Source organism: Prionailurus viverrinus, chromosome D4, assembly GCF_022837055.1.
Source record: "Prionailurus viverrinus isolate Anna chromosome D4, UM_Priviv_1.0, whole genome shotgun sequence".
NCBI classification, from domain to species: Eukaryota; Metazoa; Chordata; class Mammalia; order Carnivora; family Felidae; genus Prionailurus; species Prionailurus viverrinus.
In genome coordinates this window covers 79,253,013-79,278,347 of record NC_062573.1, presented here as the reverse complement: position 1 = coordinate 79,278,347, position 25,335 = coordinate 79,253,013, and the positions used below count along the sequence as shown (strand labels likewise).

At 42.9% G+C, this 25,335-nt stretch overlaps 1 protein-coding gene across 37 annotated transcripts in view; it reads left to right on the top strand.

Annotated features, from left to right (window-relative positions):
• Positions 1-25,335, top strand: part of LOC125150120 (uncharacterized) — a 58,326-nt gene that overhangs the window by 5,393 nt on the left and 27,598 nt on the right. For 33 of the 37 annotated variants that reach the window (XR_007146227.1, XR_007146224.1, XR_007146228.1 and 30 more), the window contains exons 1-4: positions 4,757-4,905; positions 14,238-14,474; positions 14,770-15,035; positions 24,363-24,539. The gene's annotated coding sequence lies outside the window, so the exon portion shown is untranslated. Of the gene's footprint in view, positions 1-4,756; positions 4,906-14,237; positions 14,475-14,769; positions 15,036-17,744; positions 17,879-24,362; positions 24,540-25,335 lie in introns of those variants that run through there. The other 4 variants (XR_007146211.1, XR_007146196.1, XR_007146208.1 and 1 more) reach the window with 4 other exon arrangements.

Sequence of the window (25,335 nt, the reverse complement as noted above, 5' to 3'; positions counted from 1 at the left end):
TTGTATCCACAGGCCTGGACTGATCATGGAACATGGTTGGCGCTCAATACGTGTTTATTGAAGTAAAGGAGCTATTGTTTCTCTCCTCCTCTATATGGGGTGTCTGCCAACTCTGTAACAATTCTCCCTTCTCTGTGAACTCAGAATTGGCATTGGCTGTTTCTTCTCCGAATTCCTGCACCCACCCACCCCCAGCCATAGTTCATTGGCCAGGATCAAACACCTGACCATCGCTGGCTCGATTCCCATCCTGGAGATTTGGAATTGAGACAGTGAGGGACTGAGGGTCAGTCTCTGTGGCAAAACCCAGAGCATGTAAATATGGGGACTGGCGCAGGGCGGTCGTACGGATTGAAGGTTGGAGAAAGCTCAAGTTACGTGCTCAAAGTCTGAAGCCACTGTGTAGAGAAGAGCAGACAATATGGAGAGAAATTCTGGGCAGGTTCAGTTTGCCTCTGAGTCTTGGTTCCAGTTCTATTTGATGCCTTGAGACGCGATTGTGTTCTTCTTAGTAAATTTATTTTTGTGTTAAAGTTGGTCCAAGTTGGATTGAATTATTTGTGACTAAAGATCCTCCACCACTATATCAAAATTTCAGATTTCCCATTTCAGTGAAGGAAACCACACCATGTAGAGAAACCAGATAAAGGGGAGAGACCAAATTTAGTTTAAAAACTATTAACAGAGGGGCGCCTGGGTGGCTCAGTCGGTTAGGTGTCTGACTTTGGCTCATGTCATGATCTCACGGTCCATGAGTTTGAGCCCCGCGTCGGGCTCTGTGCTGACGGCTTGGAGCCTGGAGCCTGCTTTGGATGCTGTGTCTTCCTGTCTCTCTGTCCCTCCCCCACTCACACTCTGTGTGTGTGTGTCTCTGTCTCAAAAATAAACATGGAAAAAAATTAAAAACTATAAACATAAATCATTTGGGAATTGTCTATATTAAAAACAGATTTGAGGGGATCGGTAGGATAATGCTGAGGGGCTTCAGTGCATTGTTAGTTTTGAAGTAGCAGGAAATTTTTCCTTCAAGGTGAAAAACATGAGGTGAGAAAAACAGTAAGTGCCTAAAATCATAGACAGTAGTCAATGATACAGCCAAAGCCCAAATTGACACAAGAAACCCAAGAGTCATTCCTCTGTGCTTCCCAAACTTCAGCCCTCCTATCCACCCCACTGCCAAATCCTGTCTCTTTTCCCACTTAGTGGTCTCTTGATCTGTCTCTGTCCACTCTGAGCAGCCATTATTTCTCAAAAGGACTCATGCCATGACCTTCTGTAAGTGGACTGCCAGAAGCCAGTCTTGGCACCATTGTTTCTCCACACTGTGACTAGAGTAGCCTGCTAAACATGCCCAATTGATGTGTCACCTCCTCGAGGTAAGACTTGGAGAGGCTTTCTTTTGCTCTGCCCCACAAAGCCCTGTAAGGGACCCTGGCTGTCCAGCTATCAGCCTCATATGGCCCCCACTCCCCTCCCTGTCTGTGTTCCTCGTGGGCTTCCATTTATTCCCTGGCCCCACCAGTCTTCTTTGGCTATGGGGCCTTTGCACACATTGTCCTCTCTACTGGAACCTTCCTTTCTGCCTTCCTTGGCTTCTCTGACTAGACCTGTTACTCCTAGCAGAGTACTGTGTGCCCATCCTTTCTACCACATGCCCTAGATACGGTTTCCCTTTTCCTTTTTTCTCCTTGTTTTGTTGTGTCTCTGTTGTAGGCTGTAAGCCCCACAAGGGCAGGGAGTCTCTGCTTTGATCCTGGCCCCTGAGAGGGTGATCGATAAATATTTAATGAATGAATACATATGTGAAAGAGGAAAAGAAAGAAAAAGCAAGCAAACCCCAAAAAAGCAGTCCAGTTCTCTCATTTTTTTTCAAAGACTTGTTTTCCATAATTCAGTTGTTTGTAACTCAGTTTCTCTTAGATACTGGGCTAGTGATGAACAACATTATTAACTCTAAGCTCCCTTTACAAGTAGGAGTATAAGGTTATCTGTACCTAAAATATAATTCATGTTAGTAGGACTCCTAGGCCAGCCCATAAAGGCCTGGTTAACCCATAGTGTCTCTAAAACAGTAGTTTTAGGTCCTGAAACCTCCTAAGCTTCTGTGTGTCTTGAGAGGGACACAGGCAATATGAAGGAAAGAGGACTCCAGTTACTAGTGGAGGCAAGATGTTCTGAGAGACATGTTCTAAGGTTGGCCATTTTCGTGTTAAGTGTGGGATAGGCAGATGGGAATGGAGGGCAGGTCTGGGGACCATCCACGGGATTAAGTTGCTCATAACCGGTTGGAAGGACTGGCTAGGATAGGTCCCCTTTCCTCTTGTGTATGTCCCTTTGAAAGTGTGTCCTCTTAAGCAGAAGACCCTGCTTGACAAAAAACCTTTCTTTGCTCTTGATCACAGAAGTAGTTGTACCTTGGGCTCGAGTTTCCACATGAGCATTTTATCCTAAGAGGAAGAAAATGGAAGGCGTTTCCTAAGGTGCAGGGATTGGCCCAGAAGCCCTCAGAGAGCAGGAGAGTGAAGTCAGTTTGTGGAAGTGATACTAGATATTGTTGGCTGAAGAGGAAGGTGCATGGTGCTTGGGGAATGACAAGGCAGGAAAGGAGAAAAGAGAAAACACAGACTTCTTGCCCGAGAGTAAGGGACACAGATATTCTCTTAATTCAAGAACCAGGTTTTCTGACAAATATTCCCAGAGCGCATGGCTCAGGAGAAGGGCCAGTTACTTCAGATACACCTTTCTAGAGACTATCACTTTTATTTTTGAAAGAATAATCTGGCTGCAATGTTAAGAAAAATCTAAAATCCAGAAAATACCACATTATAGAAAGAGCTCCATAGCACGAGTTGTTTTCCTGAAATGAGATAGAACACTCCGCAAAAGCTTTTTGTGAAAATTCCAGCAAAGAGGATTGCCTGAAATTAAACCCAGTGTTCTTTCCAAAGAGTTTTGCAAATACCATCCGTGCAGTAAAAAGCATAGGAATTCTGATGAGAACACATTTTGCCAGGATTCACCACCCCCTTCTCTTTCACTCCGGAGGTGGCCTCTTGTCCGTGGTTGTTGGATGGAACCAGTGAACCAAATACTTGAAACCAATTTGCTGGTTTGAGAAGAAGTTACTGATTCTCACAGCAGGTGTATACTTGGAAAATTGCATTGTTTAACTCTGCATGTGGATGATTCTTGCCTCATCCTCCTTTAAGTCAGGCTGACAGAGTGAGGCATATGGATTCTTCTTGCTTTATTGAAGTCTTCAGAGGAGTTGAAAAATACTTAACAGGTCTGAATGTTGCCTTGAGTTTAAAATACTTCATGTGCTTCCCAAAATGTCTTTTTAGGTGAGGGATACTTTTTGCAAGTATCTGCATTATTCGTGGAGGAGGATGTTGCAAGGGAAATTTCTTGGGCATTTTGTCCAGTACCAAGAAGGCAGTGGAGAAGACTACCAAGTTAAATAGATAGATTTCTGGATCTAATTCAAAATGATCACTGCTTGAGCTCTTGGTGATTTATTGTTGTCAGAACTGCAAAGCCCAATCAATGTATTATTTACATCAAGTTAGAATTTGTTGGTCATATGATCTAAATTTGTATTCTTGAAATAAAAGGAAGCTTCCTCTATCACTGAGGGAAAGGAAGAATAGAGAGGGTATGGTGTTGAGCACACGTATACTCTGTGTATTTGTATTATTTTCATTGAATAATAAAAGCTCAAAGGAATAATCAGTATTCAACTCTTGGGGTGAAAATAAACAAGAATTCAATACATTTTGGGTCAATATTTCTTGTGGATATTGTTTAAGAACATAGGGGTGCCTGTGTGGTTCAGTCGGTTAAGCATCCAACTCTTAATTTCAACTCAGGTCATTATTTCACGGTTTGTGAGTTCAAGCCCCACATCAGGCTCTGTGCTGACCATATGGAGCCTGCTTTGGATTCTCTATCTCCCTCTCTCTCTACCCCTCCCCCACTTGCTCGGTCTCAAAAATAAATGAACATTTAAAAAAAATTTCAAAAAGAACATATATAGGGGTTCCTGGGTCAGTTTGTTCAGCGTCTGACTCTGGCTCAGGTCATGATCTCGCAGTTTGTGAGTTCGAGTCCCGCATTGGGCTCTGTGCTGACAGCTCAGAGCCTGGAACCTGCTTCAGATTCTGTGTCTCCCTCTCTCTCTGCCTCTCCCTGACTCATGCTCTGTCTCTGTCTCTCAAAAATAAATAAACATTAAAAAAATATGTAAGATGATGAAGCCACATGCTGCTAAATATTCCCCTTTAAATCCTAGAAATGTAGGTCCCACCCCACTGCAAACCTTCCTCTTTTACTTTTTTCCAAGAAACATCATTGACCCAGGGAAGGTTCATTTCAACAGGAGGTCTGCCATTTTGAACTAATTTGAGCAGCCTTTGTAGTAGAAAGAAATGATTTATTGTTCCCAGTCATCATTAATGAGACCATTGTGAGTAAGTCTGCTGATAAATGTACAGCCAAAAGGGAGAGTTTTAATTTGTGATCAGGAAAGTTTCTTTCTGCTAAACGGGGAGAGATATCTCTGGCTCCTACCTATATGGGTGTATAATAGGAGATAGGCCTTATGGGTATTTATCGACTTCAAACCAGGAGGCTTTTTATTTTTTTATTATTATATGTTAATGTTTTTATTTTTATTTTTGAGACAGAGACAGAGCATAAGCAGTGGAGGAGCAGAGAGAGAGAGAGAGGGAGACAGAGAATCCGAAGCAGACTCCAGGCTCTGAGCTGTCAGCACAGAGCCCAACGTGGGGCTCCAACCCACAAACAGGGAGATCATGACCTGAGCCGAAGTTGGACGTTCAATCGACTGAGCCACCCAGGCGCCCCTAAACCAGGAGCCTTTTTAATATAGAGTCCTCATTTGGGGTGAGTAGTTGTTGGAGAAAATAATCCAGTTAATATTTTCTTCAAACATCTGCATTTTTGGCTTTTTTTTTTTTTAACTGACAAGTTATTTCTCCTTTGGACCTCATGGTTGACACACAAGACTGTCACATGAACCAGAGAGAGAACTAAAACCAAAGAAAGGATCTAGTCAAAGGCATGCCACAGGGATCAAAGGAGAAATTTCTGCAAATGGGCAAGAGACGAGCCACACGTGGACAGGTAGCAGTAATGGAAATAGTGAATCCCCTTGGTGATTACTGGTACAGGAAACTCGGGAAGTACATGGCCCCACATTAAGGATCTTGTGTTATAATTGTCTAAAGAACACACGGGCACACCAGCCATACACTGAGCATAAATAAATCATTATATTTCTAAACTGTTTTATGCTTCGGTGATTAGCAGCTTTGGGCTTCTTCTGCATTTCTTGAGAAAACCTCTGGAGAGTCAGCAGTAACTAAGACCGAGGCAGCTCTCAAGGTGTGAGGCTCAGCTTCTTTAGGAATTCAAGTCACCTTGGGATTCAACCTCTAGTCTAGAGCAGGTCACGTGGAAGTGAAATTCTCCTGAGACCCAAGAGCAGGAAGGAGGGTGTGGAGTGAGCCTTTCCTTCTTTGCTCAAGGGATGAGCCAAATTTAAAGGCGGCAGTAAGAACACTGATGGAATGACATTTTTAAGATCTTCACTGATGCTCCCTCTCTGGCAGTTGCTGTTGCTTCTGCCTCCTCCCCTCCCCCACTGCACCCGCAGGTCCTATATAGGCATCATTTACTGTATGGGGAAAAACAGAGTTTTACCAAAGAATGGGGGGGGGGTAGTCTTATGATTTTCAAAAGCTAAGACCCTAAGGGCACTTAGTAGTTGAAATGAGTTGGAGCAAAGCTGGCCTCTGGTAGAACGTGAAGGTTTGCAGGTGTGCAGGCAGGGAGGTGGGGAGACATCTCGATGCAGGTGAGGCGGGGCGGGAGCTCCTAGTTGTTGGTAGGGAGGTGAGGGGGAAGGAAAGAAAATGGTGGGGAAGAGGAGCGACAGAGAAAGCTCCTGGAAGTTGGGAGCCCCTCCTTCCTCTGGAAAGAGGCTTTGTGCGGGGAGGAAAGCAGTAGGTACAGAAACCCCAGAGGCTTTGGGTCGCCTTCCCTTTCCTGTAGGGCTCAAGGAGACTGCCAACTCCCAGAACAGAAATGGCAAAGTGGCGTCCAAGGAATCTGTGGGAATCGAATGCGCCAGCCCAGCGTGTAGGAGTTAGAAAGAATCCCCAGTGCTCACAAGTGCCACTGGCGTGGTAACAAAGACCCCACAACCTTGCGTCGGCCTCTGAAGTGAGGGCAGTCTTGTGAGATTGAGCCCTTAACCTGTGGGCTCTGGATAAGTCCACACAGTGTCAGAAATGAATTCGGGGGCGCCTGGGTGACTCAGTCGGTTAAGTGTTGACTCTTGATTTTAAGGTCATGACCTCACGGTTCGTGGGATGGAGTCCTGTGTCATGCTCTATGCTAACAGCATGGAGCCTGCTTGGGATTCTCTGCCCGCCCCCCTCAAAATAAGTAAATGAACTTTTAAAAAAAAGAAGTGAACTGTATTGTGGGACATCCAGGTGGTTTCAGAGAATTGGTTGGTGTGGAGGGAAAAAACACCCATATGTTTGGGGACAGAAGTGTTTTGAGTAAACACTGTTCAGATCTTTTGACTTCTTACGTGTTCTCCCAAGGTCCAATTCAGATGTTATTTGTTCCCAGCCACCTTTCCATCCTTGTGTTCCTTTGGCACTTTACACGTTGATTATGGCCCTTTATCGAAGTTGGCCTCGGGTGGCAGACTGGGTCAGTGTCAGCTGCTGAGTGTGAACCCAGGAGGGTTCCGTCTTGTGTCCTCACGTCACCTGCCGTTCGTGTAGCATTTTAAGCTGCCAGGTATTTTGAGGCCTGGTACATAATAGAGCTTCAATACATATTTGTGAAACTAAATTTAAAATTCCAAAACACATAATTAGAGAAGCATGAGACACATCCTTGAAAGAATGTTTAATTGGCATGGCTTTGATTCCCTCCCTGCTTTGCTTTCTCACTCCAAAGCTTTATTTCAAACTTTTTTAGACCTCCAAAACAGCAAGAATCACTCACTGAATACCCATGTAACAACCACCTAGCTTGTATAATAGACTCTATTATTAAATGTGTCTTTGCGTATTTATGATACATTTATCCATCTACCCATCCATCAGTCCATATTACTTCTCCCTCACTGCCTTTCCAGCGCAACCAGTGTTTGAGAGACCTTCGACTTGGGGATCAGATCTGGGATTAATTCCTAAATTCAGCCCTTGTTTGTTGCATGACCCTGGGGGTGTGGCTTAAGTTGGGTCTGTTTCTGTCACTGGGGTGGACCATGCAGCCTACTTCATGGGTTATGGTGAGGATAAAACGAATAATGTGGATAAAGGGCCTGCCACACAATGTGTGTTTCATGTAGTAGCAAGAGAGTAAGTACAGTGTAAATATTTATGTCAACCATTAGCACTGATTTGCAATGATGTGTGCCTCTTGTGTTCTTGCTTTCAGCCCCTGCTTTGGGCTGAAATTCACAGGAGACAGAGTCTCAGACTCTTTCTTGGTTATAAGCAAGAGGTCCCCGGAGCTAAGAGGTCAAGGGTGGTCTGGGCTTTGGTGTGGAAACTGCATTGTGCATTCCCTGGCACAGTGTAGAAACCACAGATCTAAGAGTGGAATCACTGGGTATTTACTTACCCGAGATGAGAAGGGGTAATACCTTACCTAGAATTCAGAAGAACATTTGCTAAAAATGGAGGTAAGGGGAGAGTGTCTCCCACAGCCATAAACACCTCTTCCTGAGTCCTTTAGTGCAGAGATTTGCATATTTTCTGGGGAGAGGCCCTCATCAGTACAACTTTCCACTCTAAGGCTACAGACTGTCTCCCCATCAGAGAACCAGAATTATGCTCAGGTTGTTTTTTCCTAAAATGGGCCTATAAAGTTGTGGCCTGAGAATGGAGGATGAGGTCACCTTCCTTATGGCCTCAGACCAGGCAGCATTTGGGGTTGTTGGAAGGTTGGAAAAAGAAAATCTCATCCTTTATTTCCTGCCTTACTGTGACGTGTCCATCCCATGCCGAGTCATTTGCAATATCCTTCCTATCCCTTGGTTTAATCATGTTGAGTACAGGATGCTGTGAATATTATGCTTTGAATAGAATTGGGGTCCATCCATAGAAATTGTTTTCTCCTGCACACTTAGAGTTGGGTCTTCTTGACTGCACATTTGTGTTGGTGGATGTCAGTAGACTTGTCCCTGCATAAACTGAAAAGTTGCCTAATGTTCTCCTCCTCCTAATGGTTCACAACCTACATGACATATCACATCAATCTGTGGAACTCTTTTTAAATACAAGTGCCTTCTTTCCCCCAATTCTGCTCCCAACCCTTCGAGTCTGAGTCAGTGGGTCTTAGGATAGCCCACTGGAATCTACTCTTAAAAAATTGTTACAAATTATTTTACTTCACAGCCAGAACTAAGAACTACCTCCCTACTCTCAAGCTGTGGCTTTTCTTCATAAAAACAGAGATGAGGCAGGGGTGCCTGGGGGGCTCAGTCGGTTGAGCATCCGACTTTGGCTCAGGTCTTGATCTCGTTGTCCGTGGGTTCGAGCCCCATGTTGGGCTCTGTGCTGACAGCTCAGAGCCTGGAGCTGTTTCGAATTTTGCATCTCCCTTTCTCTCTTTCCCTCCCTGACTTAAGCTCTGCCTCTCTCTCTATCAAATATAAATAAGCGTTAAAAAAAAAAAAGATGAAGCAGGTCTTTTTTTGAGATGGAAAATCTTGGTTGACCTTTCCATTTTTGCTTTGTCTTGCATCAGTTGATGGGCATAAAACAGAAAGCTAGCTGAAATGAAAAGATTAGGAAGAGTTCCAGAGTGAAAAGTTTGGGTATAAAGGTTGGGCATAAACTCAGGAGAGCTCTTGAGGACAATCTTAGCTAGCATAGAGAAGAAGAGAGGTTATCACAGCCAGCTGGGAAAGCAGACTGGGGATGATCAGGGAAACGGTATAACCCGGGACAGAAGGGCACAGGCAGACTGAGTTACTGCATTTTATTCCAGAACATCCAGACTTCACATTGTAAAATCCCAGGCATCTGTTAGCCCAGTGCCATTTGGGATATAGTTGCCATTGTCCATGCAGAACAGATTTGCTTGTTCTCCATGGTGGCAGAATGGGACAGTGTCCCTCAGAATTTCAGTCAGCAAACAATTTAAGTACTATCTGAAGAAAGAATAAAATCCTGGTTGTTGTGTGAAAACCTACTGTTGTCATTTGCTGGTTAGATAAAAAAAAAAGTAACAACGTCAAACCTTCAGATAATGTTACTTGTTTGGAAGAAAATTCTGGAGAAAATAGTGGAAAGTTTTTTTTTTATAGAAATGCTGCATTCATGATGCTCTTGATGACACAGACATAAATATCATGTGGGAAATGGGAGCTACATGCCAATTGCAAGTTGAAAGGTGATCCAGGAGAGCTGGATGTGAAGGAGTTTGGAGTATAGTTGAATTGGAGGAGTTTTTTTTTCTTTTCCTTAATGGCAGATAATAGTGATACATCTTATAACCATTGGTGTCTTACATTCAGTGTAATAGGGTGTTTGTGTTGGTTTGTAAGAAGGAGAATACTGGATAGAATTCTCCTCTAAATAGTCCCCCGAAAAAGCATATATAAAACATAACTACAGAGGGGGCCGAGGGAAACACAGATCCTTGTGTAGCAAACTTGAATAAAATAAGTTTTCTCTCAAAAGAGAGCTGCCACCATATATTTACACAATAATAACACTTTCAAAGAAAAGAAGCTGGGTTTCACTGGACGTATTGCTATCTTCGTGGAATTTTTCAAAAAGCAAATAGGCGTGTAAACCAGAAACTGATGGGTACAGCCAGATAGGCTCTCAGAAAGCCTCTTCAGTTGGAAGTCAGTTAGCTACCGCTAGGTAACATGGACCCCAGTTTGTCCAGGATTCTTCACTGATGCCTATTTTCCGGGCTTAATTTACACCTGCAATCCCTTTCGTTCTAAATCAGTGTCCTGATTAGAACAATATGATGTATGGTCAACCTCCTTAGGTTGAATACACTGCATAATTGTGGGAGGGCCAGGGAAAATTAGAGCAGGGCTCACCCAATCCTAAGTGTAGATACTTCATAAAATGCAGTCAGATGGAGGTATTAGTGATTCGGGGCACACATCACGCCCTTGCCTTTGTTGAGCTTGTAGCTGATTGCAGTCAAGCCTCTTCCATGAAGCCACATCTTCTCTGGGTGGTACTGCTTTTGGTGGTTCTGGGGCATCTGTTCCTACTCACTTTCGTGATGTTAGAATTCGACCCCTTGTCAAGAACTTTGTCGTCCAAAATGCTGCCTTAGCCCTTCTAATCTCCTGCTGTCTGAAGATAGAATCTTGCTTTTCTGTGTCATTTCCATGTTGTGATTAAAGATACTGCATAGGATAGCCTGGTGACGCATCATTTCTTTTCAGTTTGATCCCCATTCACATCCTGGGAGTCATTTCACATCTCAAACTCCCCTGCTTCTTGCATGATAAGATCTCAGGAGAGGCCAGCAAACGCCTGTTGAAGCTTCAGATGTCTGATGCAGAGTGGCTTTCCCTAATTTATGCAACTAGATCTTGGAACAAGAAGAAAGAAAACACAGTTAAGTGTAATGTGACTTCTTAGTGAGTGTGCTTCTTTTTGGCCCCTGCGGGGCCTTGGAAATGGGATGACTGACACAGAATAGGTCAGTGCTCAATGAATATTTGTTGATCCAAGCATGATTTTTTATTTAAAAACAAGCAGAAGAGCTTGCTTGTGGCTCTTGCTGTGAATAAAAAGCCTATTTCTTTACACCTGTCAAGGACATCTGCTTAGGGAAGTCCCACACACAGCTTAGGTCCACACTGGAGTATGAATCGACTATTTGCTAATCATGTAAATATTATTGCTGAAACGAAAACATGATTGAAGCTGGAAGTGTGAACCGAATGCAGGAAATGCCAGCTCTTTAATGTAAGCAATTAATTAGACATCATCTTTACGTCTGGTGATGGGTCCCCGGGTGTTAATCAAATCAAGCATCACCAGCTGCCGAGCGAAGAGGCTCATTCAGGAAGCATTCTTTGCACCGAAGGGGAGAGGGAGGTGGCCCTGAGATGGATTTCCTGAGACCCCAATAGCTAAAGACCCCTCTAGAGGAATTCTGGGAAACTGCTTTGTAGGCACATGTGTAAGAGATCACACAAACACTGTTTTGAGTCAGCTGAAGTGGTAGAAAGGGCTAGAAAGAACTGGGTTCCACTCCTGGTTCTGCTTTGTTCTAGCCTTGGAAATCCACGTGATCTGTCTGAGCCTTAGTTTCTTAAACTGTAAAACGGAGAAGACAACATCAACCTCGTAGGGCTTTTAGAAGGTTAAGAGACGATGTAGATGGCACCCAGGGCAATGCCCAGCCTGTAAGAAGGATTCCCCAAGGCAGGGTGGTAGTGATGGTGCTGGTTAGCCACCAAATGGGTTCTGATCCCCACTCTGCTGCCGATGTGACTTCTTGGACCTTGGACATGCCCTTAACTTTCAGCACTTGCTCTTTAAGTCTCTGGAAAGACAGGAGCATGCTAGATGGTGCTCCAGGGCTAAGCGCCCATCATCCTGTGACAGACTAGGAATTGGGACAAGTCTGTGATAAGTAGAATGAAATGTGGGAAAACCCCACTGATACAGGGCAGGATGGTCTCGCCAGCAAGGGTGATGCTCCGCTGGATGTTCCTTTTTTTCATTCCACCCCCCGCCCCCCAGAGCAGGCTGGTGGCCACCTTCAGTGAGCCCTCCTCTCTAGTCCTCCCCACCACACCTGCCTGGCTGTCCTTACCAGCAAGGGGTGGCCTTGGAGAATATCTCTGCAGGATTGGTAGACACTCCACACCATGATAGGGCCACCTGGAAGGAAAAAGGAAATTTTGGGAGGGAGGGACCTGTATTGAACCATTGGGATATTTATTTATTTATTTTAAAAGTTTGTTTATTTTGAGAGAAAGAGTGCACCAAGCAGGGGAGGGGGAAGACAGGGGGGAGGGAGAGAGAGAATCCCCAGCAGGCTCCACACCGTCAGTACAGAGCCTGATGTGTGGCTCCATCTCACAAACCGTGAGATCATAACCAGAACCAAAACCAAGAGTCGGTCGCTCAGCTGACTGAGCCACCCAGGTGCCCTGAACTACTGGGATATTTAAAATAACATTTCCTTTCCTTTGTTTTTCTTCATGCAAATTAATACATGGCTGATGTAGAGAGCTACAAACACAAAATAGTTGAAAGCTGTCACCATCAGCTACGTACATCCTTCCAGCCATTTACATATAAAACACAAATGACCTATAACACTACCACCCTATCTTAGACTATACTCATTCAGGTGTCCCCCCCACCCACCCACGCTGCCCCCACTTCTACATCATTGCTGGTTTAACTTTTGCTGATCTCTCTTAATAGCAATGCCCTGGTTATTCAACAGAGGTCTTCAAAATAGGATGCTTGCCTCTAGGGCATCTACAAAGCAATCGATCTGGGAACAGGAAGAAAATTTCAGAATTTCTCTTGATATTTTTACCTCTTCTTTTTAAAATGGTGTGTGTGTATTTCAAAACATGTAAGAATATGTCTGGAGGTGGACTGTCCAGAGCTGGGATGGTGGCTCAAGTTTACCATCAGAGACTTAAAGCTCTTTCCAACTTTCTGCTCTTGTGCCTCATGTACAGGCCATCATTCTCAGGCTCACAGCCTCATGTTTGCCAGCTGGCTGCTTATGACCATGCTTTATAATCTACATTCCAGGCAAGAATCACAGGAAAGAATGAAGAGCACAGGGTGTTCTCCTAGTGAGTCTTTGCTTTTTATTCAACAAAGGGTATTTTCCTTCTTGTTGAGCAAACCAAGGAGAGGTAGCAAACTGAAAATTATCAGCCTCTCGGCCTGTGTGGCACTGGAAGTCAAGGGCATAGGGAATTGGGAATCGTTGGGGGCGTAGATAATCCATAGGGTCTGCCACAGTCCTCGCTCCAGGAAAACGCACGTACGTGTGCAGATGTGTGTGTGTGCACACAGCTTCTCCAGGCAATTTTAGGGACAGAAGGAGACATGCCCCATAGGGCCAAACTGAGAATGAATGGAAGCTCTGCTCAGCCAAAGCCAGGGAGCATGAAAGAAGCAATAGGAGAAGGAGATAGAAAAGAGAAGAGAAAGTAAAAATATACAAATGGGAGTGGCAGACAGGGAAAGGAGGGTGGTTGTAAGCAGCAAATATTGTAATAGTAAAAAAGAAATACATTGGCAAAGAGAAATGAAAAGGAAAAAGCAATACTATGATGGGGAAAAGATAAACAGTCCTTTGGGTATCTGAAGATACAGGGAGTGTACCCTCTCTGCCCCCACCAAAGGACCAGAAGTCAGCTCTCCAATGAAGAGTGGGAATGATGAAGGTGGTCATGGAGGAGGGGACCATTTAGTAAAAGTTGGGCCAAGTTCTGTTAACTTTTTTTAAACACATACATATATATATATATATATATGTATATGAAATATATGTATGTATTTATATATATATGTATTACATATATATATGTATATGTGTATTAGAGACAGAGCACAGGTTGGGGAGGGGCAGAGACAGAGGGAGACGCAGAATCCAAAGCAGGCTCCAGGCTCTGAGCTGTCAGCACAGAGCCCAATGTGGGTCTCGAACTCACGAACCATGAGATCATGACCTGAGCTGAAGTTGGACGCTTAACCGACTGAGCCACCCGGGCGCCCATGTTCTGTTCACTTCTATGGAACACAGAACATGCATTAGGACTTCAAAGGAGTTCTGTAGAAGTTTTGGTACCTTGGAGTGGTGAAGTCTCATGGGGAATAGTCCAGTGGGATAAGCCCAGGTCTGTAGAATGCAGCCACATGGTGTTCCATCAGGTATTGTAAATAATTTCTAGTGGAGTTGATGGTAGCAGCTTGCAGCTAGTTGCCTGCACATTTGTGGGAACTGATCACAGTGTTCGGATTAGGTATGTTGCAGATAATATGCAATTAAGCAGTAGAATCATTAGCAGGGTTCCTGAAACCATTTCATAGGACCTAGGACAAAATCTTCCCAGTTGGGAAAATCATAGACCCTCCAGTATCTTTAGACATTGTACATAGCAGAAACAAAACAGTTTTAAGAACAACACAGGTGTCTGAGCCGCATGTATTTTCCTCTAGGGAAGTTGGTGATATCAGAGGAGGACATCACTTTGGAAAATGAGTTAAAAAGAAAGAAAAGAAAGGAAGAAAGAAAATCGAGAAAGAGGAATTCCTGATATTTTCAGAGGAAGAAATACCTGATTGCTGAAAACAGTCCATATCCTGAACAGTTTCCTAGAAATGCAACAGGTTGATTTTTATAAGCCATTCCATGCATGAAACAGCAAGTTCTGATGCTTCCGATTGCCCAAAGAGGTAAGCAGTTTAAGTGAGTTGAATAGTTTTCCCAGTACCTGACTTGGAAGTCCACCTAAAGTAAATTTTTCTATGTACATGCCACCTACTACCTGTCTCTTGTTACGAGGACACAAGCCTTGGTGAATTTGGGCCCCACACTTAGGACCTCACTTAACATTAATTATCTTCTTAAAGGCCACATTTCCCAGTACAGTCACGTCAGGGCTTAGGACTTAGATATATGAAATGTTGGGGGTGGGGCACCATTCGGTCCATTGTAATCTGTTGGTACCTGTTTAACTCTGTTTTATAGTGTCTAATAACCCCAGCATTACATATGCTCAACATCATGTGACCCTGGTTCTGCAAGAAAGAATAATCATGCTGGTCATACAGTTTAAGAAGACAAAGAAATGTGTGCTCATTTTGGAAAACTTATCATCTTCTGCAAATCAGTAAGACAGAGACCCCAATGGAAAAGGGGCCAAGATACAAGATCAAAATTCACAGAAAGGAAAAAGTACAAAAAGCTAACAAGAATATGAAGAGATGCTCAAACGCATTAGTTGCCAGAAAGATGTAAGTTGACAATGAGGTATCTGTTTACATGTGCCAGACTGGCAAAACCGGGATAAGCCCAGTGTTGGCGGGGATACGGGAGCATGGGGGCCCTCACGCACTGCTGATGGGAATGTAAACTGGTGTAGAAATCCTGCGTGGGACTCTGGTGGTAAGAGCAGATGAGGTCTATGAGTACCTCCTGACCCAGCAAATCCACTGTTGGTACATATCAAGAAAGGATTCTCACAGAGTTCCTAAGGGTCCTGTCTGAATAAGGTGACGAGGCATTTCAGCTCCCCTAGGATGATCACAGGGTGCACCTGCTGTCCTGGTGAAATTACTCATAGCACCCTTGTCACCCTCAAATGTGTTCACTCTGGGTACGAGGATTGCCCTCAAGACATACTTTTGGGGGTGGGTGTTGGAGGCAATTTGGGGAGTGGATGGCAGAGTGTCCTGGGTTCATGCTCTTTAGAGACAAGTACACACGAGATGTACTGAATGAAAAAGGAAACAGGTTTATAACAAGAAAAGCAACAATGGTTGCATGCCATTAAGACTCATGCATGTAAAACCATATGTTTTTTTTATTTTTATTTTTTATTTTTTTCATTTATTTTTTACTTAAAAAATTTTTTTAAACCATATGTTTTATAAGAACACAAAGTAACAAAAGGGGTTGCAGTATTGAAATGGTTGCCCAGGGGCACATGAAGAATGTCAGGGGAAGAAAAGGAAGGAAGGAAGGAAGAAATTGAGAGGGTTCTTCTTAGATTAAAAAATGATAACGAACCATTGAGAAGTACGATAAACTCGGACCACAGTATCTGAAATCGAAAAGACAAGAGTTCCGTCAAGATAGATAAAATTGAAGAATTCTTTTAAGTATTCAGAAAGGTTACAGCTTTCTTGAGAAACTGGCATTTATTTGTTTGCTTATTTCTCTTAGGCTCTAAAAAGTATTTAAGTCTGCTTAATAAGTATCTTAAATAGGACAAAATAAACAAAAATAATTGAGTGAGGAAGGCAAAACAGAGAGTCTACAGAGCTAGGAAAGATAAAGCAAAGTTAAGTGTGAGGTTAATATCTAATATTCCTACCAAAAGGTCCTATAGAGTTTCTAGAGCTGAGTCTCTGCTTTGATGTTAAACTGCCCAAAAAAGAGACGGCCGTCACATACATGATCCATAATATCTGTAATAACAGCCACCACAAAATCATTCCAAGTATTAAACAGCCCAGCTGTTTCCCATTCTGAGAGCAGAGAGAAATTTCTCCCTTGGGCTCTCATAAGGAGGGCATTGTGTAATGGAATAGCGACCTAGAAACTTCATCTCCACAGAAAGACGCATTTTGAAGCCATGTTGAATATCTCAGTGCTAATTTACTCTAACAGAGTTCGGGCTCCTTGAATTTCTGCAAAAGAACTAGGTTTCATTTCCAGGATACTTCAGAAAATGTTCCCGTGAATGCAGTAAACCTGTGTGGCCCACAGATGTTTGGGCTCCCCCACTTGGATAATAACCACAGAGCCATAAATTTCTGGTTATTACAGCAATAGCTGACGGAAGACAAAAGGGTTCTCTCTCCTCCCAGATTTTGCAAGTGCCCTTGTCTTTCTGCTCCTGAGTAGCGGGCAGGAGAGGAAGAGACAGCGTCTTCCTCTATCTCTTCCTGAAACAGCTTCAGCAGCAATTAAATTTTTATGAACTAAAAACCAGACATAGTAGTTACCGCAGAGGCTGCCAGATGTAAATCTACTACGTGGAAACAGATGCCACCATAAGAGTGAAACCGGCAAAAGGCAATGCATAATGGAAGGGTTTGGTGGCAGGCATCTATAGAAAGAATGCACTGTGAGAGAACAGCTCCAAATGGACATTTAGGGTGTGTAGGAGGTGGTATGGGGTGGTGGGGGGTGGTGTGGTAGGAGAGGGAAAGAGGCAATCTAGTGTTGGGTACCTTCTGGGTTTGGAGCAAGTATAGTTCATCAGAGTGTTTGGAAGCCTAGTTGAAATAACCCCTAAGTCGTATCCAATTATATTTGATTTTTGTTAATGCTTATTTTATTTTTTTGAGAGAGAGGGAGCGTGAGCAAGCAGGGTAGGGGCAGTGAGAGGGGGACAGAGGATCTGATGTGGGCTCTGTGCTGACAGCAGAGAGCCCGATGGGGACTCGAACTCAAGAACCGCAAGGTCATGACCTGAGCTGAAGTTGGGCGCTTAACCGACTGAGCCACCCAGGCGCCCTTCAGTTTGTTTTCATCAAGTGACCTCTGCTTATGAATTCAATTTTTAAGAGCCCGACAGAGGGAGGCATGGAAGATTAATGCCACAATAGCTGTAATTATTGCTTGTATGTGACCCGGCAACTTAGCTTGTCAATGGGTAGAGACTTCTTAACCCCTCAAATATCGGCTGGCTTGTGACTTGATTTGGCTGATAGAATGTGGTGGAAGTCATGATGTGCCAGCTGTTTTTAAGTTTATTTATTTATTTTGAGAAAAAGAGCGCGTGTGCTCACGTGAGTAGAGAGAGAGAACCCCAAGAAGACACCATGCTGTCAATACAGAGCCAGACCCAGGGAACCAAGAGCCAGACACAACCAGCTGAGCCAACCCGGTGCCCTGTGATGTGCCTCTTCTGAGCCTAGATTCTCAAGAGGCCTTAAGTACTTTCTCCCTCTCTCTCTCTCTCTTAACATTTCGCTGAATATTGCATTGCACAGCCACCATGGAAACACGGCCAGGCCAACTTGCTCAGTGATGAGAAACAAAACTCATTTACTCACAACCGTCCTGGCCGATCGCCAAACTGTGCTAGACGCATGTTACATCAGCCAGCCTGTGGCCCAAGCACCAGGTGAGCATGAGACCCTGAGCGAGCCCGGGAGAGATCAGCTGAGCTGCCCTGCTACCCTAGATATGTGAGCAAAACCAAATTCTGATGGTTTTCAGCCTCTGAGTTTGGGCATCCTTCCTCCACAGCAACCACTAACCGACACAGGACGGCTCCCTGATAATAGCCCAGTAACTAACAGAAAAATGTGTCTATTATAAATGAAAGAATCCAAACAACAATATTAGAAATGAAAAACACCCAGCACACCTTGACATTCTGGTTTGTGTTTTGGGATCTTCTAAGCTAGGGAGCGTGGCAGCCCCTGAGTCTCTGAATAAGTAGACAAAATGTCGTTTCTGGACTTGGAACGTGGAGGACCAGACCCCACACGAGTGACACTCTGCTTGGGATTCCCCGCATGGGTGCAAGGCGACAGCCATATGTCTCCCTTACAAATAAAGTGTCTGAAACTGAAGTTACCATGTCCCCACCTCCTTCTAGTTTACATGACAGAGGGTTGTTTTCTCTTAGAATATCTTAATTACTCCTAAATTGCTGTGCACCTGCTACTGTGAATTCTAGAACAGTTCCTTTCTTGGGGCACTGTTTTCCACTCTGCTGGTGTATGTCTCATCACCCCAGGGAAAGGAAGGAGGGATGCAGGCAGGCAAAAACACCTGTCACAAGCAAAGCCGGAAAATACCAGCTTTTAATTGGGTTCCACGGTGGTTTCTGTGGCCACTTCTGACCCCTGACATTTTCTCTTTGAGTTTTGTCGTCAGTTTTATTTGGTTCGGCCTAATGTTTGCAGCAGGAAGGAGAGTCACAGCCAGACATGGCCCCTCTTTCCTGTGAATCACCAGCATCTGCTACACGGTGGCAGAGTCTCATTAGTACTGCTTCTGCTGGGCTGGCAGATCTTTTGAGAGGAGGTACCGGGGGCTCCGGGATTCTTTAATGACTCTTGGGGAGGTGCCAGAGGAGGGTTACTGTCTTGGGGAGGCCATTGTAAAAATGTGCCTGTCTGTGTCCTGCAAGAAATGAAAGAATCCTTTCGTTTGAGCCCAGTTACCAGACTTCTTCGGATAGCTATATTAGAAAATTAGTCCAAATTAGGATTCCGCTCATAAAACATCTAGTAATTTTGGGCATCTTTTTTGGAAGTTAAAAATGTTTTCACACTCTTTCTCCTTTTCAGAAATTAAAGAATTTGAGCATTATGGCATAATGGTTTTTGAGATGGGGCCAGAGTGCCTGGTTTTCAGGTATACTTGGATGGCTTCCTGGCTCTGACATGTGAACTGTATGCTTTGTGGCACATGGAGTAGCTTTTCTAAGACGTCGGTTCTTATCTATGCAGTGAGAATGGTATTAAATTTGCCATGAGGATTAATTTGTTTAAACGTGTATAATTCTTAGCATGCTTGGAGCATAGATGTAGATGGTAAATGAGTTCTTTTATGTTTCCTTCTTATCACCCTTCCTGACTTTTATTTTTTGTTTGTTTGCTTGATTTCTTGCTTACATACAGTATTTTTTACTCTGTAGAATAAAGGAAGAGTTTTTTGGAAAATAAGACGTTTATACGAATATCTGAAACTGTATTTTTTACCCAATAATCTCACTTAGGGGAATGTGTTCTGTAACAATGGCCCCAATTATTAAAAGTACAAAGGTGTATAGTCATAAAGAGATCCCATTGTTGCTTCAAAATGTCCTTCCTGGTCATTTTCCTGTTTATTTTTTAAAAAGGGCACTTTCCTCACCCTCTCTCTCTTTTTAATCGTTTGTGCCATTTGCTACTTATTCTCATTATTGTTTCCATGCAGGCAGTAAATTCCTATCCCTTCAACAAATCGTTAAAAAATAGACCAGTATTAATTCCCCATGGGCTCAACATGAATCACTTCCTTCTAAAAAAGATTGTCAAACAGGCTTATTTCTTCAGGCTGCCAGTTTCCGGGGGAAGCAACACTGGATTATAACCCATCTTATATGGTTACATATCTATTGGGAGATATTTCATAATAATAAACTATGCTAGTCCTTCCTAATATTTGGAATGTGATGGTCTAAGAGCACACTAAGAAAACAGTCAAGAAGGCATTGGAAGTGAAGAAAAGGGAAATCATCTTGACCAGTGAATTGCTGCTTGTTCATCCCTATGCTGGGGTTGTCCAAGGTATTGCTTTTATAAAAACAAACAAAAAACCCTGCCAGTAAGCATTGTAATCCCCCATTTCCTGAAAAGGAAACTGAAGCTCCAACATTTCAGATGGCTTGCCTGAACACCAAGAATTTAAACAAAGGGCTGCTTGACTTGAAGATCCATGTTCTTTTGTTTGTTTTTTTAATTTTTAAAAAATATTTATTTATTTTTGAGAGAGAGAGGGAACAAGTGAGGGAGGGGCAGAGAGCAAGGGAAACACAGAATCCAAAGCAGGCTCCAGGCTGTGAGCTGTCAGCACGGAGGCCGACGTGGGGCTTGAACTCATGAACCACGAGATCATGACCTGAAGTTGGATGCTTAACTGAGCCACCCAGGCGCCCCTAAGATCCATATTCTTCCTTCTATTCCCAGCTGCCTCCAAAGCAGTGATTCTTACATTGGCTATACATTGGACTCATTTGGAAAGCTTAAAAAAAATAGCAATGCCCAACACAATACTGAAAAAGAGCAAAACTGGAAGACTCATACCACCCAATGTCAAGACTTAGGGTAAACTTTCAGTAATCAAGACTGTGTTCATTGGTGAAACAAGAGACACATATATCAGTGGAACAGAATAGAAAACCACAAAATAGACCCACACAAATAGAATCAAGTGACTTTGACAAAGGAGGAAAGGCGATGGAATGGATTAAAGATGAACTTTTCAACAGATGGCCCTAGAAAAACTGGACGTCCATGTAACATAAAATTTAAAAAAGTGAACCTTGTCCCAGATGTTACACTTTTATAAAAATAAACTCAAAACGGATCATAGATCTAAATGTAATATACAGAACTTTCAAACTGTTAGAATAAAACGCAGGAGAAAGGCTATGTGACCTTGAGTTTGACGATGAATTTGTAAGTATATGATGCAAAGCATGATTTGTTAAAGAAGAATTGAGAAAGTAGACTTCATTAAAATTAAAAACTGTGAATGCACTGTAAAAGAAAAGCTAAGGACACGCCACAGACTGGGAGGAAATATTTCCAAACACATACCTCATAAAGGTCCTCTATCCAAACTATTCAAATGACCCTTAAAACATGACAGGAAGAAAACAATCAAATTTTTAAATGGTCAAAAGAGCCGAACAGATGCTTCACCAAAGAAGAGAAACAGATGGAAAATGATCATGTGAGAAAATACTCAACATCGTTTGTCATTAGGGGATTACAAATTACAACAATAATGAGATAACACTACACATATATTATAATGCCTGAAATTTAAAACCTGGCATCAATTGCTGATAAGGATATGGAACAAGAAAGAAGTCTCATTCACTGCTGGTGGGAGTGCAAGATAGTATAGACGCTTTGGGAGATAGTTTGGCACTTTCTTACAGAGATAGGTGTAGTCTTTATCATTTAGTGATTGAATTACCACTATTTACTGATTTGAAACTTAAGTTACCATTTTGAAAATTTATACCTGGGGATGCCTCAGTGGCTTAGTCAGTTTAGCGTCCGACTTCGGCTCAGGTCATGATCCCGTGGTCCATGAGTTCGAGCCCTGCGTCAGGTTCTGTGCTGACAGCTCAAAGCCTGGAGCCTGCTTCAGATTCTGTCTCCTCTCTCTGCCCCTCCCCTGCTCGTACTCTCTCTCTCTCTCTCAAAAATAAGTGTAAAAAAAAAAAAGAAAATTTATATCCATACAAAAAAACATGCATGGGAATGTTTATAGCCACTGTATTTATAATTTCCCAAGCTAGAAGCAACCAAGAGGTCCCTCAGTAGGTGAATGGGTACATCTATACAATGGAATATTATTAAAATAATAAAAGCAATGAACTATCACAACACAAAAAAAGACATGAATGAATCTTAAATGCAACTTGCTAAGTGAAGGAAGCCAGTGAAAAGGCTCCATATTATATGATTCAAATTCTATGACATTCTGGAAGGGGCAAAACTATAGAAATGATAGAAAGATCAGTGGTTTCCAGAGGATTTTTTAGGGGAAGAGGAAAGGGTTGAATAAGTGAAGCACAGAAAACTATTTAAGACAGTGGGACTATTCTGTATGATAGCTATATGATATGATAGATATATGATACTATGCATTTGTCAAAACCCATAGGACTTTATAGGCCAAAGAGGAAATTTTATGCAAATTTTAAAAAGTTATTTAGTAGATCAGGATCCCGGGGTGAAGTGCAGAATTGTGACGGAACAATGTATTACAAATACATTGAACAGCCTCACTGAAGATACGGAGGAGAAGAGGTGCTGACCTAAGTAACCTTGGAAATGAGTGGAGTCTGTAATACTAAAGGCAGAAGGAACTGTCCATAAGTCTGTACTGTAGTTGCTCAACTTGCTTCCCATGAGGGTCCAGGTTAACAATTCTGATACCACTACCTACTGAAATTCATCAGTGAAGTAAACAGACAATGATGGGAGCCAAGTTTCTCAGTGTGGAGTAGGAAATTACAGAAAAGCAAGAGGAAGAGTGGAAACATCCATGTGATAATTGGATTAGAGTTGGAGACATCAATATGGACTCATTTTAGCTTAATGTGGAGGAAGACAGTTCCATACAGAAGTACTTACAGGTAAGTATATATGCATCGGTTATTATACACACGCATAATTTCCTCATTTTGTCAATGGAAAGAGTTTAGGAACGATGACATCTCTGTAGCAGTGAGCACACCCAGCATACAGATCTTGGCTTCTAATACCATTCTTCAACAAAAGGAACCAGGACTTAGATAAATGGCTGATTCTAGGACTAGGGTAGGAAATAAATAAGATGAACACAGAGCATCATGTAGTGCCCAAAAGTAAGAAAGTGCTCAGAAAAACACCACCACTACCACAAAGGGATATAGGGCCAATGAAAGAACTCCCGATGGCCAAAGCTGGAACACTGGAGCAGCAAAATAATTAAAGTAGTATTGGATTGAAATCCAAAGTAGAAAATAAATGAACCTCTATAATATAAATAAATGGAAGAACATAGACAAATTTCCTATTTCAAAGAACTCTAAAAATTTCTTGTAAATCCTAAGCCCTCAAGGAGCTGGAATATAACCCTGACGTGTGGGTTGCACATGGTGACTTCCTTCAGAAGAGTACAGTAAGAAAAAAGGGACAAAAGACTAACTTTGTCCTGGAGAAGCCTGACAAACACTGGCTCAGCCAAAAGATTAGGGTCAACGTTGCTAGTGACAAGGCAGGTCAACATATGTGCCCTTGATCTGGTGCGATGAGAATGGTTTCATCTCACCGGTGTTCTTCTCAAAAGCACATAACCCCAGTCTGATCATGAGAAAAACATCAGACCAATCCCCACTGAGGGACATTCTGCAAAATATCTGGCCAGTACTTAAAACTATCAGGGTCATTAAAAACAAGGCAAGTCTGTGAAACTCGTGCAGCCCAGAAGAACCTCAGGAAATATGACAACTACATGTAATGTGGCATCCTAGATGGAATCCTGGGATACAGAAAGCAAACTAGGGAAAAACTACAGAAATGTGAAAAAAGTACGGACTTCAGTTAATAAAAATGTATCAGTATTAGCTCAGCAATTGTAACACATGTACCAGACTCCTATAAAATGTTAATAATAGGGGGAAATGGCTAGAAGGTATATGGCAAATGTCTGTAGTCTCTTTGCAATTTTTTCCATAACCCTAAAGCTGTTCTAACATCAAACGTTTATTGAAAAGAATTGGCTAATGCCTTGTACTGCCCTGAGATTCCGATTTCATCTGGTGTGTGGCCCAACCCTCAAGACTTTAAAGAGCTGCCCAGGTGATTCCAGTATGTCTCCAGCAAAGTACTCTAAAGGAGGGGATGGAATTTCACTTCTCCTTTCTTGTCTAATTGTAATAAATGCTCTGACCTTGTGCTTGGTAAATAGCAGTATGCCTTAATGATTCTGGCTGTTTGAATAGAGCAGATCTTTAAGCAGCCAGCCAGTGTTCTGGAACTTGGAAAGGGATACTTTTCCTTAAATAAAAAATCTTGTCCAAGAAGCTTTAAGTACCGTAAACAGTTTAGGAAAGTGGTGAAGGGCAGACTGTACCAAACGGATTGTCCATTTAAACGTGGGCACGGTGGGAATGCCTTCCATTTCCTTCTGCTGGGCTGCACTGTGTGTACATGGTGGGAAGCTGTCCCCGAAGTTTTAGGTGCCGTGGGTTTGGCTTTCATGAGAGAGCAGGCTTATTCTCCAGAGTTTGGTTGTGACCTGTACCATAAAAGAGTCACTTGCTGGGGAGTGCGGCTTAAGGGCTCAGGGACTGTGAACTGAAGCCACCTGTCTGGTTTTCTTTGCAGGGAACCTGGCAGCAAAGGTTCTTGGGAGGTTCTCATCTGGTGCTGGAGATGATTGGCTCCCCCAGTCGGTAAGGAAGGGATCCTCCTGACCCAGCACCTAGACCAACCTCTGTTGGAAGAGACGGAGCTTGAGAGGCATCCTGTCCTCACCCACAATCATGGTGCTAATCAAAAGTGGTGAGACTGTATTTTCAGACTTGCACTGTTTGCTTAAAACCGCAACAGGCCAGGAAATTGCTTCATATACATAAAGGGATAAAAAGATTTATTTTCCCCATCGTTTTTCTTCCTCAGAAATAGTCGTTAGTAGACATTTCTTCTTTTTTTAAAAACCTGTAGAAATATTAACCAACTGGAAAATAATTATTGATTCTTACACTATACTAGGCACTGAGGGAGACTTGTAAAAAGTTAAAAAAAAAAAATAATAGTGGCCTTTAAAAAATTTTTTATTTCTGAGAGAAATAGCACACAAGCAGGGGAGGGGCAGAAAGAGAGAGAGAGAGAGAAAATATCCCAAGCAGGCTCCACACTACCAGCACAGAGCTCAATGTGGGACTCAAACTCATGAACTGTAAGATCATGACCTGAACTGAAATCAAGCGTCAGATGCTCAACGGACTCAGCCACCCAGGTGCCCCTAAAAAAACTGATAGTGACCTTCTATTCTTTCCTCTAAATGATGCTTCAGTGTGTATTGAGTAACAGTAACTATAGATTTAAATTTTTTTAATGTTTATTTTTGAGAGAGAGAGAGAGAGACAGAACATAAGCAGGGGAGGGGCAGAGAGAGAGGGAGACATGGAATTCGAAGCAGGCTCCAGGCTCTGAGCTGTCAGCACAGAGCTCAACGTGGGGCTCGAACTCACAGACTGCAAGATCATGACCTGAGCTGAAGTCAGACGCTTAACCGACTGAGCCACCCGGGCGCCCCTGGACACTAGAGATTAAAAAAAAATGAAACAAAAATCTA